Genomic DNA, 13,334 nt, shown 5'->3' with positions numbered 1-13,334 from the left:
TGCATTTCGCAATCCGTTTTGCATCTTCAGGATCCATCTACACAAGGTTAATCTGTCATTTTACTAAAAATAATGTTCACTCTGGCAAAGACAAAAGTCAGAGCTGAGGACAATTTGTTGTATTAGAAAGTAGCTTTTTAATAGCTACAATGTAAAACCATTTTTCAGAAAACATTAGGCTTTTAAATTAAAGCCCTTCTCTGGGCAATCTTAAACCACCCTCCCAAATGCTCCTTTCCACTCCTTTTTTTACCTAAATCCATTGCAATACATCCCTCACTGGTGCCTCTACCAGGAGTAAAGACCAGTGACCCAGCATTGCTGTCTGTGTGCAGGCCAACTGGATCACTTGCAGCACTTTTTTTCTTCAGTGAATAGGTCATCCTTGTAATCCAGTACCGCATTGTGTCTGTGCCCAAGCCGACTGAACCACTTGCAGTATGTTTTTTTCTTCAAGAGAATAGGTGCAGGTACCACCCCCCTTCCCAAGGCTACATTAACAGCAGGTGATTGGTTGCTAGGAAGCTGGGTGGTCCTAGCAACCAATCACCAGCTTGTTAATGGGAAAAGTTTATTCTGGCAGCTCCTGCTCCTGCCCTCCATCCAGTACTGTGCAGTGTTGCCAACTGTCAGTATTTTTACCTACTAGTACTGTAAATGCCAGTGATCGGAAAGGATTGCCAGTAAAAAAATATGGCATGGACACTCGGCTTGCAACTGGGCATGCACATTTCTGGTTCTTAGCCAGCTGAGACCATCTGAGGGCCTGCTACAGTGTGTTCGGGCGGCGCTGGCAGGGGGTGTGTCTGCCAGAGACAGTGTCTGAGTGTGTCCTGTGATGATATGGTGCAAGGGAGCCAAGCGGAGTGGCCAGAGCCTCGTGTGTGGGTCTGTGGGACGGGAGTAAGGCAAGCTGGGAGCGGGACTGTCAGTGCTGTTTGGACTAGAGTGGACTGAAGGGACCACCTGGTGTGGACAGAAACTATCATTGTGACTCAGGAGGGGACTTGTTCTGTCAGGGAGGTGTCATCATCATCTGTGCTGCTGCACACTGCTGTCAGTGTCACTGTGAGAGTCAATGTCATGTGTGTGTGCCTGCCAATTTCTTGTCCTCTTGAGTCCTATCCCTGAGCTACTTATTATATTGAAAATAAAAAAGGAAATATGTGTTTTGCCTTAATATCTGTCCCAAATCACATTGCTATTTGCATATTGTACTTGTTTGTAGCCTAAATACTGAAATGTGGACTCAAAACAGTATTTTTTTACATTTTGGAAATGCCAGTTAAAACTTGGCTGAGCCAGTAAATTCTGGGTGTCTTGCCAGAAAATGTTAATCTGGTAATTTGGTAACACTGGTGCCGAATCAGGGCACAATTACTTGTAAGTGCAATACCTTTCTGTTACTTTTATCTGGTGCAATAAAAAATACTACACTATAGCATTTTCTTTGGTTTATGGTGGTGAAATCAGTTGGAGAGAGACAGACAGACAGACAGACAGACAAACAGACTAGGATAATTATCTGCAGACCTGATGGTGAGACCTTGATTGATTCAGACGGGCCAACAAATATACCAAAGCACTTTCTGACCTTTATTCATTTAGAGGTCACTGGAGCTACAGTGAGTGGGTTCTTCTCACATTGGTGGTGGCAATTGGTGTTTTGTTGGAAGACCACCCTTCAGACATAAGATCACATTTTTTTGGCGTGGGACTATCATGATTTTTCTATGGAGTTTATTTATGGACCTTTTTGTAGTTGTTTTATGTTGAGGTTGGAATAGTGCCAATTCCTTTTTGGGTTTATTAACTTTATTTATAGTCCTGTACTCCAACATGTTATAATTTTACCTGCTTTCTGCTTGGAAATGCCTACCCTCTTCTATGAATAAAAAAAAACAGTTTTCTGCACTCCTACACCAGTGTTCTGTACTGAAATAGCTAAGTATCAACCACACCCCTCTTCACAGGGGCCACGGTTATGTATTGTAGAGAGGGAAGAGGGGTTTTAAAATCAGTTCTGTTACTGAGTGTTGATTACTAAGTGCACTGAACAGTTGTACAACTGCTGTAACAAGAAAGTTAATGTAAGACATATTGAGGTTGATTTACTAAAGGCAAACATACTGTGCACTGCAACTACACCCACAAGTGTACTGCAAGGGCAGTTGTGCTAGATATGAGGGAAAGCTATGAAATGAGGGAAAGCTCTGCTGATTTCTATCATCCAACCATATGCATTTTTTTTATTTTCCTTGCATGTTCCCCTCTGATCTAGAGCAACTGCACTTGCAGTGCACATACCCTTTGTATTTGGTAAATCAAACCCATTGTAAACATTACTGCACAAACTGTTAATGCTGTATACATCCTGTATAACAATAACGATTATGAAAACTGAGATCATAAATACAATGTCTACTTTGCTAAATATCTATTTCTGTCACTTCAATCAAGATGGATCATGATATCAGGACGTTATCTCAGAAATAACTTGCAGAAAAGGAAAAAAAGCTGAACGCATAAGGAAGTGTTAGTTACCTTCAATAGAAGACAACTGTTAAAACACACAAAAGAAACACACAAGAATTAACATTATCTTGCTTCCTTTTACAGTACCTTCTCAAGCTCAGTCAAATCCTTCTAGGATTTATATAAAAAATTAAAAAAAAACGAAAAACTTTCAACTGTATGTAGCATACCTATAATCATTGAATAGCCCAATTCACAGTTTATGTAGATCCATAGTTTGTGGTATTTTAAGAGGTTAATTGTCTTTATTGCACTTGTTAACTCATTAAAGTACAATACTACAGTTTTAGAGTATGGCAGCTAATGGTAATTTACAGTAATAATCAGGATTAAAAAATAATATTTTGCCACTTCCTGCAGAGTGACCGCAAAGTTTGGGGGCTTTTGGACAGGGCACAAACCCCTATAGAGAAGAACTAACGTTGTGAAAGGTTATCAGGTGAACACGGTAAATTGTTAAAATGACTGTTCTTACATGAAAATACTCCTGTTTCAAAATCTCTTTCAGGTTCAACAATGGTTTTCTCTGGGTTACATTATAATCAGATGATTACCTAAATATTTTAAGATTTAAAAGTAAGGGGGCTGCCATTACTGCTTTTGAGTATGCTAGCTGCCTGGGTGCCATGCTGATCTCATGATTTTAAATAAAACCTGTTTTGAGAGAAATCTGAAGGCTGGTCTTTTTAACACCTAATTATAAAAAATTCTAGTTGCTCTTCTATCATAAGGATGCTTTGGTTCCTATGATTTCTGAGTCACTGACATGGAAAAAAAGTAAAGATTTCAGACATAACTTTCATAACTTTAATACTTTATGAGTCATCTACACAAAACAAGTATGCAAATCAGGAGTTCTGACTTCATTTTCTGTATGCTTAGACTGGGTGAGTGATTCAGAAAGTACAACTGCTAGGCGACAACCCTCAGAAGTAGGTTAAAGCAGTCATTTTTTTCATATTTCCATCTATTTAATCTTCTGCCCTTGTTGTTTTAACTTTGGATAGTAAAACATTTTCTTTCTGCCAGTAAATACCTTATACAGCCCACTTCCTCTTTCTTGTCTGGTAAAAAGCCTAGGTTAATGACATCATGCACAGCTCTCTCTTTCTCCTGAGAGTTGCCAGCAAAGGAGGAGGGATGAGTCATAGGAGAGCTAATGAGAGCTGCAAAGCTGGAGGGGGCTGGATGAGGGCGGAGATAACAGGAGACTGCAGAGATCCATGAGGAGAAATGGCAAGCAGTGGTGTGTATGTGTCTGTATATATATATATATATATATATATATATATATATATATATATGTGTGTGTGTGTATAGGTGTGTGTCTGTATATGTGTGTGTGTGTGTGTGTGTGTGTGTGTGTGTGTGTGTGTGTGTGTGTGTGTGTGTGTGTATAAATCCAGGAAGTGTAAAGGCAGCATCTTCAGCTGCCCACAGTTAAAATGGCTGCAGCCAGACTTAGTGGAGGGAGATTTCTGCAGCATATTTGGTAAGTATGGAATTACAGTATATATAAAATAATATGCAAAGTGGTTGGAGGGAAGCCTCAAAAGGGCAAATATGTTTTTTATTACAAATTATGTGAGCAGATTGCAGTTTCGTCTTTACCAGTGCCTCAGTATTTCTTTTAGGACATGTTTCCGGATACATTTTTAAATACATTTTCCACTGTACTACTTCCTGTCTGTAAGAAACCAAGGTGTATTGTGCTGTGTAGGTGAAAAACCCTATAGTTATACACCTATTGAGAAATAATTATTTTCTATTAGAGCTATTACAGTGGAAAGATATAAATTGACAAATGCAATATCAGAATAGGGGGTCTGCTTTAAGTTGTGTGATGGAAAAACACTTTGTATTACTGCATGGTGAGATAGGGTTCTGAAGGACTGACAAATTGTTCTTTAATAAAGTACTCAGATACATTGCAAGTGTTTGTATTTTTAATCTCGCTAATAATTCTTGATCCAAAATATATGGTCAAAATATTGGCTACTTTAGATAACTTTCTTTCCATTAGGAAAGAAACCAATCATATCCAGCTCGATCATTCAAAGAATGTGCAAAGATTCTACGACTCGTCAGATGATGTTCAGGCCTGCCCCTGGAAAGACGGTATTAATGACTAAATGCGTCGGGATTGGCTGTTAATGAAGACATCACGCTTGCTTAGCCTTCACCCACGGCGTTCCTTTCTCAAGAGCTGACAGTCTGCTGGTTTTTTACTCATTTGTGCCTGTTTACAACTAATCAAAGTTACTTTTGCTATATTTTAAATAAAAGGACTTAAATGTTAGCAGGCTTCACTATGCTTGTTCATTTTTTTATTCCCGATCCATTTGAAGCTGCTGCTGAGCAGCCACTGCCTATCTCGGATGCCGGGTTATTTTGTGCTTTTATTATAATTTATGGTCTATGCTATCTGGAATGCTATGCTTTGCTATCTGGTAAGAAGTGTATGCTAAGTGTTGGTGCTTGGTGGTGGATTTCATCAATCAACATTACTTATACACTTTTTTGCACTTTATGGACACTTTTGTTTAATATTGAAAATTACTTTTTCATTGAAAGGACTTTTGTATGTTCACCTAACACTGGGTTTTGCATCTGTTTCATTATATCACTTTCATATGATTGATTTTTTTCAATGATATATTTTGCTCTTAATTTATTCACTGCGTGTTTTAGTTTTGTCATGCCACATTATTTACAATATGATTATTCATGATTGCACTATTAGGATTTATCATAGGTGGTTAAGTGGCTGCTTAACTTTCGTTCTTTTTGCTTGACCTAGCGTGGAGTTTTTCCTGTTTTTTATAATGGAAATACTTGTACTTATCCTTAGTGAAATAGGAATTTAGTGATAGATTCATTAGATGGAAGACAATTTTCCTACATCTAAAGTACAAAATATTAAGAGGACTAGATAGGAGTGTCCATTTTCCCTTGTTCATTTCATTCTAACCTAGGAGTCTCTAAACATATATTTATTTAAAAAACATCCACACATAAAGGAAATAGAGTTTTTTCATTTTAAGCACTACATATATGTTATATCTAATACAATGTTTCCCAAGTTGCTAAGCCACTGGCTTTCTGTTGATTGACTATAAATAAACCCGAACCAATATAAATAACACCACTTAAAAAGGTATAGGCCTAGAGTTGGGGAAGCTACGGATAAGTGACAAAAAACTTCAACATTACAGGAAAATTTCAGTTAAATGTGACTAACTACTGCAGGAATATAGACCCAACCATGTTTACTTCTGAAATGGCATACATATTGAAGCTATCCGCCTATGGATTATACCTATATTTCCCCCTATAGACCTTTTTGTCACCCATGAGGAATGATATTATTTGAGTAAAAAGTATAGCTAAGAAAACTTTAGGCAATACTGCCTGAAAAAATGTATTAAAATGCATTCAATAACTTTTTATGAAGCCTTGTAAGTGAACTTTGCATCCACTGGGTGTTCAATATATTCAAGGACCTTTACAGATGCAAAATATCCAACTGTTCACCACTTAACTACCTCAGACTTTGATATACACTGTATATTTGAAATAAAAGAAGCATAAGTGCAGAATGAATCTGAATATTTGTTGTTACTATATATTTAGACCGATTTCATGGGTTTTCACACATTTTTAAGTTTGTTTAAAGTTTTAACAACCTACAATCACTTTACGTGTTGTACATGTGTAATAAGTGTGACAGAGCAAGGCCCTGTCACTGTAAAATTTGAGGTTAAAGTGACACAGGGTTCACATTGATGCAGAGAGTGAGTCTCTATATAATCGAATATGAGCAAAGAAAACTGTTTTTCCAGCTTTCTCCAGGTTTTGGTATTCCTGCTTGGGGTTCCCGAAGTTTGGATATTTAAAAGTGTTTTGGGAGGGGAGAAATATTTATTCCAGTGTCCAGGTTTTGCAGGAGAGTTTCAGGCTGTGAGGGCAGGTGCATACAGCCCTTACAATGAAAGACCTACTCATAGTAGAGGGCTTCTGTTAGGAGACAGGTGTGTTTCACTCAAGAGACAGCACTCCATGTTGGAGGAGAGATTCTCTATAGGAATGAGAGGGTCAAGACAGCTAAGTAAGTCAGGTAGACTGAAAGAGGCAAGACAACTAGGTGAATCCAGGGAACTGAGATATTCTGGAGGTCTTAGAAGAGTGAAAGAGAATGCCTGGGGTGTCAGGAGAACTCCTACTGAGAGGCCAGAGAGTAGGCCCAGGCAGCTAGGCATGCAACTGAATCAGCTGGGAGAGCTAGGAGTGCTAAGAGAGCCATGAGGGCTACAACTGGAAACACATAGGTACTGTGTAAGGTAGTCTTAGGGGTCAGAAGCCAAGAGCCAATGTTAGGGCCTTAGAAGTGGCACTGCTGGAGAGAGAGCCAGGTGGCTCTGAGATTTTCTATTACTCGTTAAACCCACAATTCTGACTGGCATGGACTCACTAAAAATGCATCTACCACTGAGCAAACAATCCCTAATATCACATAAAATATTTTAGACTTTTACATTTAGAAGCTTGTTTTAGCGTTCCTGTTTTGCAGAGATGGGTCAGATCAGCTAAAATTTAAGACTGGTTGCTGGAGTGGTGGCAGGAAGAAATGTTCACACATGCTGTGAAAAGTCAGACACAACAAAAAGTCGCACTAGTTGGGGAACAATGAGTTTTCTCTAGAGCAGTGGTCTCCAAAATGCAGCCCAGGGGCCAGATGTGGCCCTTTGCTTGCCTGTATCCGTTCCTTGGGGCACTATTCCTCCCACTGATACAAGACACAATTCTGACATTGCCATTACATTGGGGCACCATTTATCCCACTGACATTAACAATGGGGCACTTTCCTTCCCAATGATGCCAACCATAGGGCGCTATTCCTCTATGTAATATCAAATGGAATGATGTTTACTCCCACTGATGCCAGGAAAATGTCCACTCCCACTGACCACAGCCCAGCCCCTCTAAAGTCTGAAGGACAATAAACTGGCCCTTTTTTTAAAAAATTTGGAGATCAACGCTCTAGAGGATTATCTATATGGCAACAAAATAAAACTTGTACAATTTTCACCAAATGTCCGAATTGCACTGCATGCCTATATGTGTTATTACATTTGAAATATTTTAAAATCCAGTATAGATTAAAAAATAAATAAAATATTGATTTATTCTCTAAAGGTGATTTTAGGTCAGTACTTCTTCACCAATGTATGTCAAAATATTTTCTGCTACATTTATGTGGAAAAAATAACCCAAATCAGTGTTTATTATTTAGTCGTGTGAATGTCTACAAACTATGGTAGATACAGTATATTTGAAAATTGATCAATCCTGATGTTGGGCCTATGTCATTTCATGAGGCCCTAAAAGGCAAGGACAGTACAAATATCCCCACAATAACCCCTTTTTGGAAAGTGATACCCCAAGGTATTTAGGAAGAAGCATAGTGAGTTTTTTAAAGTTGTAATTTCTTTGCCACTATTTCTTGGGAAAATTAAGAAATTAAATAAAGTTTGTAAATAGGCAATCATTTTTATGAATTAATAAACAACAAGCTGCGCTAAACAATATAGATCAATCATATAGATAAGTGATCATAAAAACACTAAATAAAGTATCATATTAAAAATAAATAACAAATTTAACACATAAAATTGAATGTGTGCACTTAATGCTTTACATAGTGTCCATAAATTGAATACACACAATAAGTAAATTCTAAAAAGTGTCCATAAATCAATAAGGTGACTTGTGTAACAAACAATTGATAATGCAATCCACCACGAGTGCTGTGATCCACAACCAATAATAAGGCTGCTTACCAGATGGTAATAAGTATAGGGACTAAATATCAAAGCTAATGGTCAGAAGGTTTCCAGCGGGATATAGATGATGGCCAAGAAGAGGGTATAATCTGAAGATCCCCCAAATGTTAGCCCGACAAGGTTAGCTCAGTATGCATCAATAGACTAGATAAAAGTGGATCAAGGCTTGTCATAAACCCATATAGACCTCCATAGGATCACCGTGAGGCTGCAGAGCTCTGCAGTCATGTGGCTAGTTGAAGCAGAGTTCTTGATGGAAGTCCAGCTCTCAGGCTTCAGGCTGGAACATAAGCAATGGCAGCTTCCACAAGTGCCAAGATGGTTATGGCTGCAAACAGCACCTCTCTCAGCTGGGTGATGATGACAGGAAGTGGAGGGGGTTTGGCTACATGTTTCAGGGCAGACAGGAGTGCCCCTTTATCAAACCAAGTTTTATGAATGGCATGCATTTATTCACAGGGTATGCTATTATAAAAGCTGTGATTGGCTACAGCTACCATATGATACAGATGCACTGTGATTGGCCCTGTTTGTACCATGTGATCACAGTGACTAATCACAGAGATCCTCACAATAGTACACAATAAATGGCTATAAATGTGTGCAACAGTCATGTGATCGTGTGATTGGTCACAGTGATCACATGGTATGGTGACTTGCCCAGTACGATGATCTGTAATCCTCTGTGTCCCATGGACAGAGTGGGTAACAGATTTTGCTGCAGCACGGCCACTAGTTCGCACGTGGGGCGTGCGACTGGGAGGACGTCATATGATGTACACCCAGAAACTGAAAACTCCCATTCGGCTGTCGTTTGTCTATAGGCCAGGCAGGAAGGTTATATTTTTATTAATCCTCCTATAGGGTCCATGTCTCTCCTACCTTTCATTGTACCCATTGCACATATTAGTAACAAAATAAAAATACTGTATTATCCAAAGCAGAGGATAGAGCAATGATGCAGTTCATGACTTGCAAATTCAAATAATGGGTTAAACTGCATTTTATTAGGAACAAAGATCTGCATACAGATGCCACAAGGCTACCCACATCAAGGAGCACATCTGCAAAGCTGTCATTTTTTGCAGGTAGGCTGTAGTGGGTGGTTCTGCTGGGTTCCCCTACAGCTCTGCTCTGCACAATGCAGCTCACTACTACTTTTACAAGGTAATGTCTGAATTTGCAAAGGCATTTGGTGCACAATGGCTGACAAGAAAAAAAAACAAAAAAACGTATTTGTTGGAAATTGCAATCATGTTCATTAGCCAAAATAGCATTTGTACGATGTAAAGTATACATTGACCAGCGTGTAATATATATATAAAACATAGCTAGTGGATTTACTGCATGCTGTAATGACTATGTAGTGTCACAAACCAGACATTTGACAGACTGGATTCTTGCAAAATATGTATGTTGCCATGTTTTATTTTTGTCAGAAAATCAGCTACCTAGTATTGTTATTTAGCCCAAAGTGTGCTGCAGGCTTACTGCAAAACTCCTCATGGGGATATTTACTTGTCCCTCAGCAACAGCCTATTGTAAACAATTTCTAAAATGCAGACGCTGAGAGTCATTTTTATTTTTAGCAACCTGTTTATACATTCAAAATAGCATTAAAATATGAAATGAAAAGACATGGTCTATAATGCTACTTTTTGGTAGCAGTTTCATAGACTAAAATAGTGAAATGTTTTCTATTCTAAAACCCGAACACAGACATCATCTGAATTGTTTGCTAGCTCATCATTTTATAGGGTGGTTATAAACTAAAACCTGTATGATGGATTAAAGGGCAATACTAGGAAAAAATATGAATGTTATTAGTTAGTTTTTAAAGCTATCAGGAAAACACTGCACCTGTGCCTAAATCATAAATAAAATGAAATAATACGTAGTTTTTTGCTAATATGTGTTATGTATAATCCACTACAAGCTTAATACAGACCACCTCCCTAAGTAGGAAGGCAGAAGGCACATAGTTCCTGAACTTAAAATAACATGCAGCGCTTTTGATATTAAAATCCACAAAAAATCAATCGGGGAATAAAAGCTACATATTTTTGGTAAAAAAAATCACAATAAGCATATTTTGATTGGTTTGCGCAAAAGTTATTGCGTTTACTAACCACGGGAAAGATTTATGTCATTTTTATTGTTTTTTTTAAACTAGTAATGGCAACGATCTGCGATTTTTTTGCGGGACTGCGACATTGCAGCGGACAGATCAGACCCCTAACTGACATTTTTGACACTTTTGGGGGTACCAGCTACATTACTAAAATAATCAGTGCTAAAAATATGCACTGTTACTGTAAAAATGACACTGGCAGGGAAGAGGTTAACTTTATTGGTGATCAAGGGGTTAAGTGTGTCCCTAGGGGCGTGATTGTTAGGGGGCAAGGCTAGTGAAGTAACCACAGAGATATGCGATCCTTTATAGCAGGATCGCACAGCCTCTGTGCCTACTTCAGGGAGAATGACAGACGGCTGTATTTACATCAGCTGTCTGTCTTGCTCCCTCTCCTGTGGGAGATTGCGAGTGGCCGGCAGACATCGGAGCTGACGGTCACACACGCTGGCTGTGCAGGGAATGAGCGGAGGCGGGAGCAGGCCTCTGGAGATGCGCGCTCACCCACTACAGGCTTTTTGGCAAGCGACGTAGTACTACGTCACTTTGCCTATAAGCGGCTGCGTGCCACAGTAAATGTACAGGAGGTGGTCGGCAAGTGGTTAATACATTTTTTTTTTTTTTGCATTCCTCTGACTCAGCTGCAGATCTATGGCTCTGAGGTTGCAGTGTTTTCATTTATTGTTGTATTTTAGTTACATTTAATGAACATGTTTTTTTTTTCATCTTAACTATTGAGTCTTACATAACATTTCTACAGAAATTTTTTTAATTGAGTTTAATATTTCTTCACACTTGCTTTTGCGGGCCCTAAGAGCCATGATCTGATATAATCAAATTTGTTATGCAAATAATTGTATAGTGTAATGTAATCAGCGTAAACCCCAATACTATATGTGCAATTCTCATCTAATGTGCAATGATCATAAATAATAACTAATAGACCATAATAGATAATGAGCAACTATTGCCTGCTAACAGAGGCAAAATACTGCTTCTCGCACTCTCCATAAATACAAAATATCAGTGCAGCGCAATCATATATAAATATGAACTGTGTGTACAATAAAAACTAACAAATCTTTCAATTGTATGGAGGACATTATACAGCCGATCCAGCAAGACTCAAATGCCAGATATAATGCACTCAGTGTACAGCATCAAATGTTAAAGCAGAGGGCACTATGGTTTCTCCATTTCTTTTTTCATGACATGGTTGAATGAGAATTAAAGAAGTGGAGGAATGTGATTCAGGGACGCCATTTGTAGAAGTCTTCCAAGGCTTATACCATCTAGAGTGGAGGTCATTTAGGTCTTTATGACTCTGGAGTGCGGACTGGAGGTAAGCAGGCACTTTATCTAAAGGTGGTGGGCCATGAACACATTGAAGTTATTTATCAATCATCACTTTTGAGTTTGCACAAGAGGTGTACATTTTTTTAAATCTGGACACTATCTAATGGGCTGGTTGAGCCCTTAAGGTTTGTTAGTTTTTATTGTACACACAGTTCATATTGATATATGATTGTGCTGCACTGATATTTGAATTTTATGTCATGCAAACAGTCCAGTAATACCCATGCTCCACATACAAAAGTAATTTCATACTAGTTTCATAGTAGTTTCATAGTAGTTTTTTTTTTTTTTTTTTTTTGATTAGTGTCTAAACCATACCATTATATCTTTAAAGTACATGTTTTTTAAAAAAATATTCTCAACAAATAAAACCTAGACTTTTATGTATGTGCATTTTAAGTGATTATTATAATTAGAATATCTTCAAAAACAAAAGCAAAGTACTGCTAGAAACCGATCAGCTACCAGGATTTTTTTTTGTCAAAGCTTAATTGAACAAGCTGAAGTTAGAAGCTGATGGACTACCATGTACTGCACTGCACCAGAGTTTGAAGCCCTAAGTCCTGTGGATTTCTCCTGTTACATTCTTCTGTTATCAGCATGATAACTTCTGACAAGTTCTCCGTCAACTGAGATAAAACCAGGCTGAAATTTGTGCCGTGGAAGGTTGCTATAAATATATTGGCAGAGAGCTTGTCTTGTCACAGCACAGCTCTTCGTGTTTCTGCCTATGTGGAGTGGGGGTGTGTGCCCTTCCTCCAATTAGCTGTCACACAGTGTAAGGCTTCACTACACTCCCAGTGCTGAACAGGAAGAGAAAATCTCTAACACGATGTGTACATTCTAAAGAATATTTAAAGCTGAAGACAGCATATATGCATGTAAAACTTATGTAGGGAGATTTGTTTCATCTCTGTGTATCATCGGAGGTTGTTCACTTCACTGGATATATGTGAGGGTTTACATCCACTTTAAGCTATATATTGTTACTTTTAATTAGGCTCCAATTTATTTTCTTCCAGTTATGAGGCCGAAGGAGTGTTAAATGAGTGTCATGTTTTGTTTGAGTTTTTTCTGTTTTCCATGATTTGAAAAATTGTCCTAGCTGTAGGTTGAAGTTTACAATGCTGAAAAGACTGCTTATTTAACATTGTGACATTGTGAATGGTGTTTTTTTTTTTTTTTTTTATTCAGATGTCAGCGGAGAAACCCATTGAAAGCTGACTCATCGGTTGTTAAGGACGCCACAGCCAGGTTCCTGACCTCGCTCCTTAACAACCAGCTTACACTGCACCCCCATTGGGCAAAGCTTTGCCCAATCAGGGCACAGAATGCACTGTGCAGCACTCAGTGTATTGCTGGGTGTTTTGCGGGGTGAACAACCGGCAAACACCCTGTAAATTTGGGTGTTTGGCAAACTCATGCCCAGACCAAACTGTTTGCCCATCCTTAATTACAGCTAAAGACA

Source organism: Pelophylax lessonae, assembly GCF_965119305.1.
Source record: "Pelophylax lessonae genome assembly, chromosome: 3".
Taxonomy (NCBI): domain Eukaryota; kingdom Metazoa; phylum Chordata; class Amphibia; order Anura; family Ranidae; genus Pelophylax; species Pelophylax lessonae.
The sequence above is the reverse complement of the archived record's forward strand: the minus strand, read 5'-3'. Positions refer to the sequence as shown.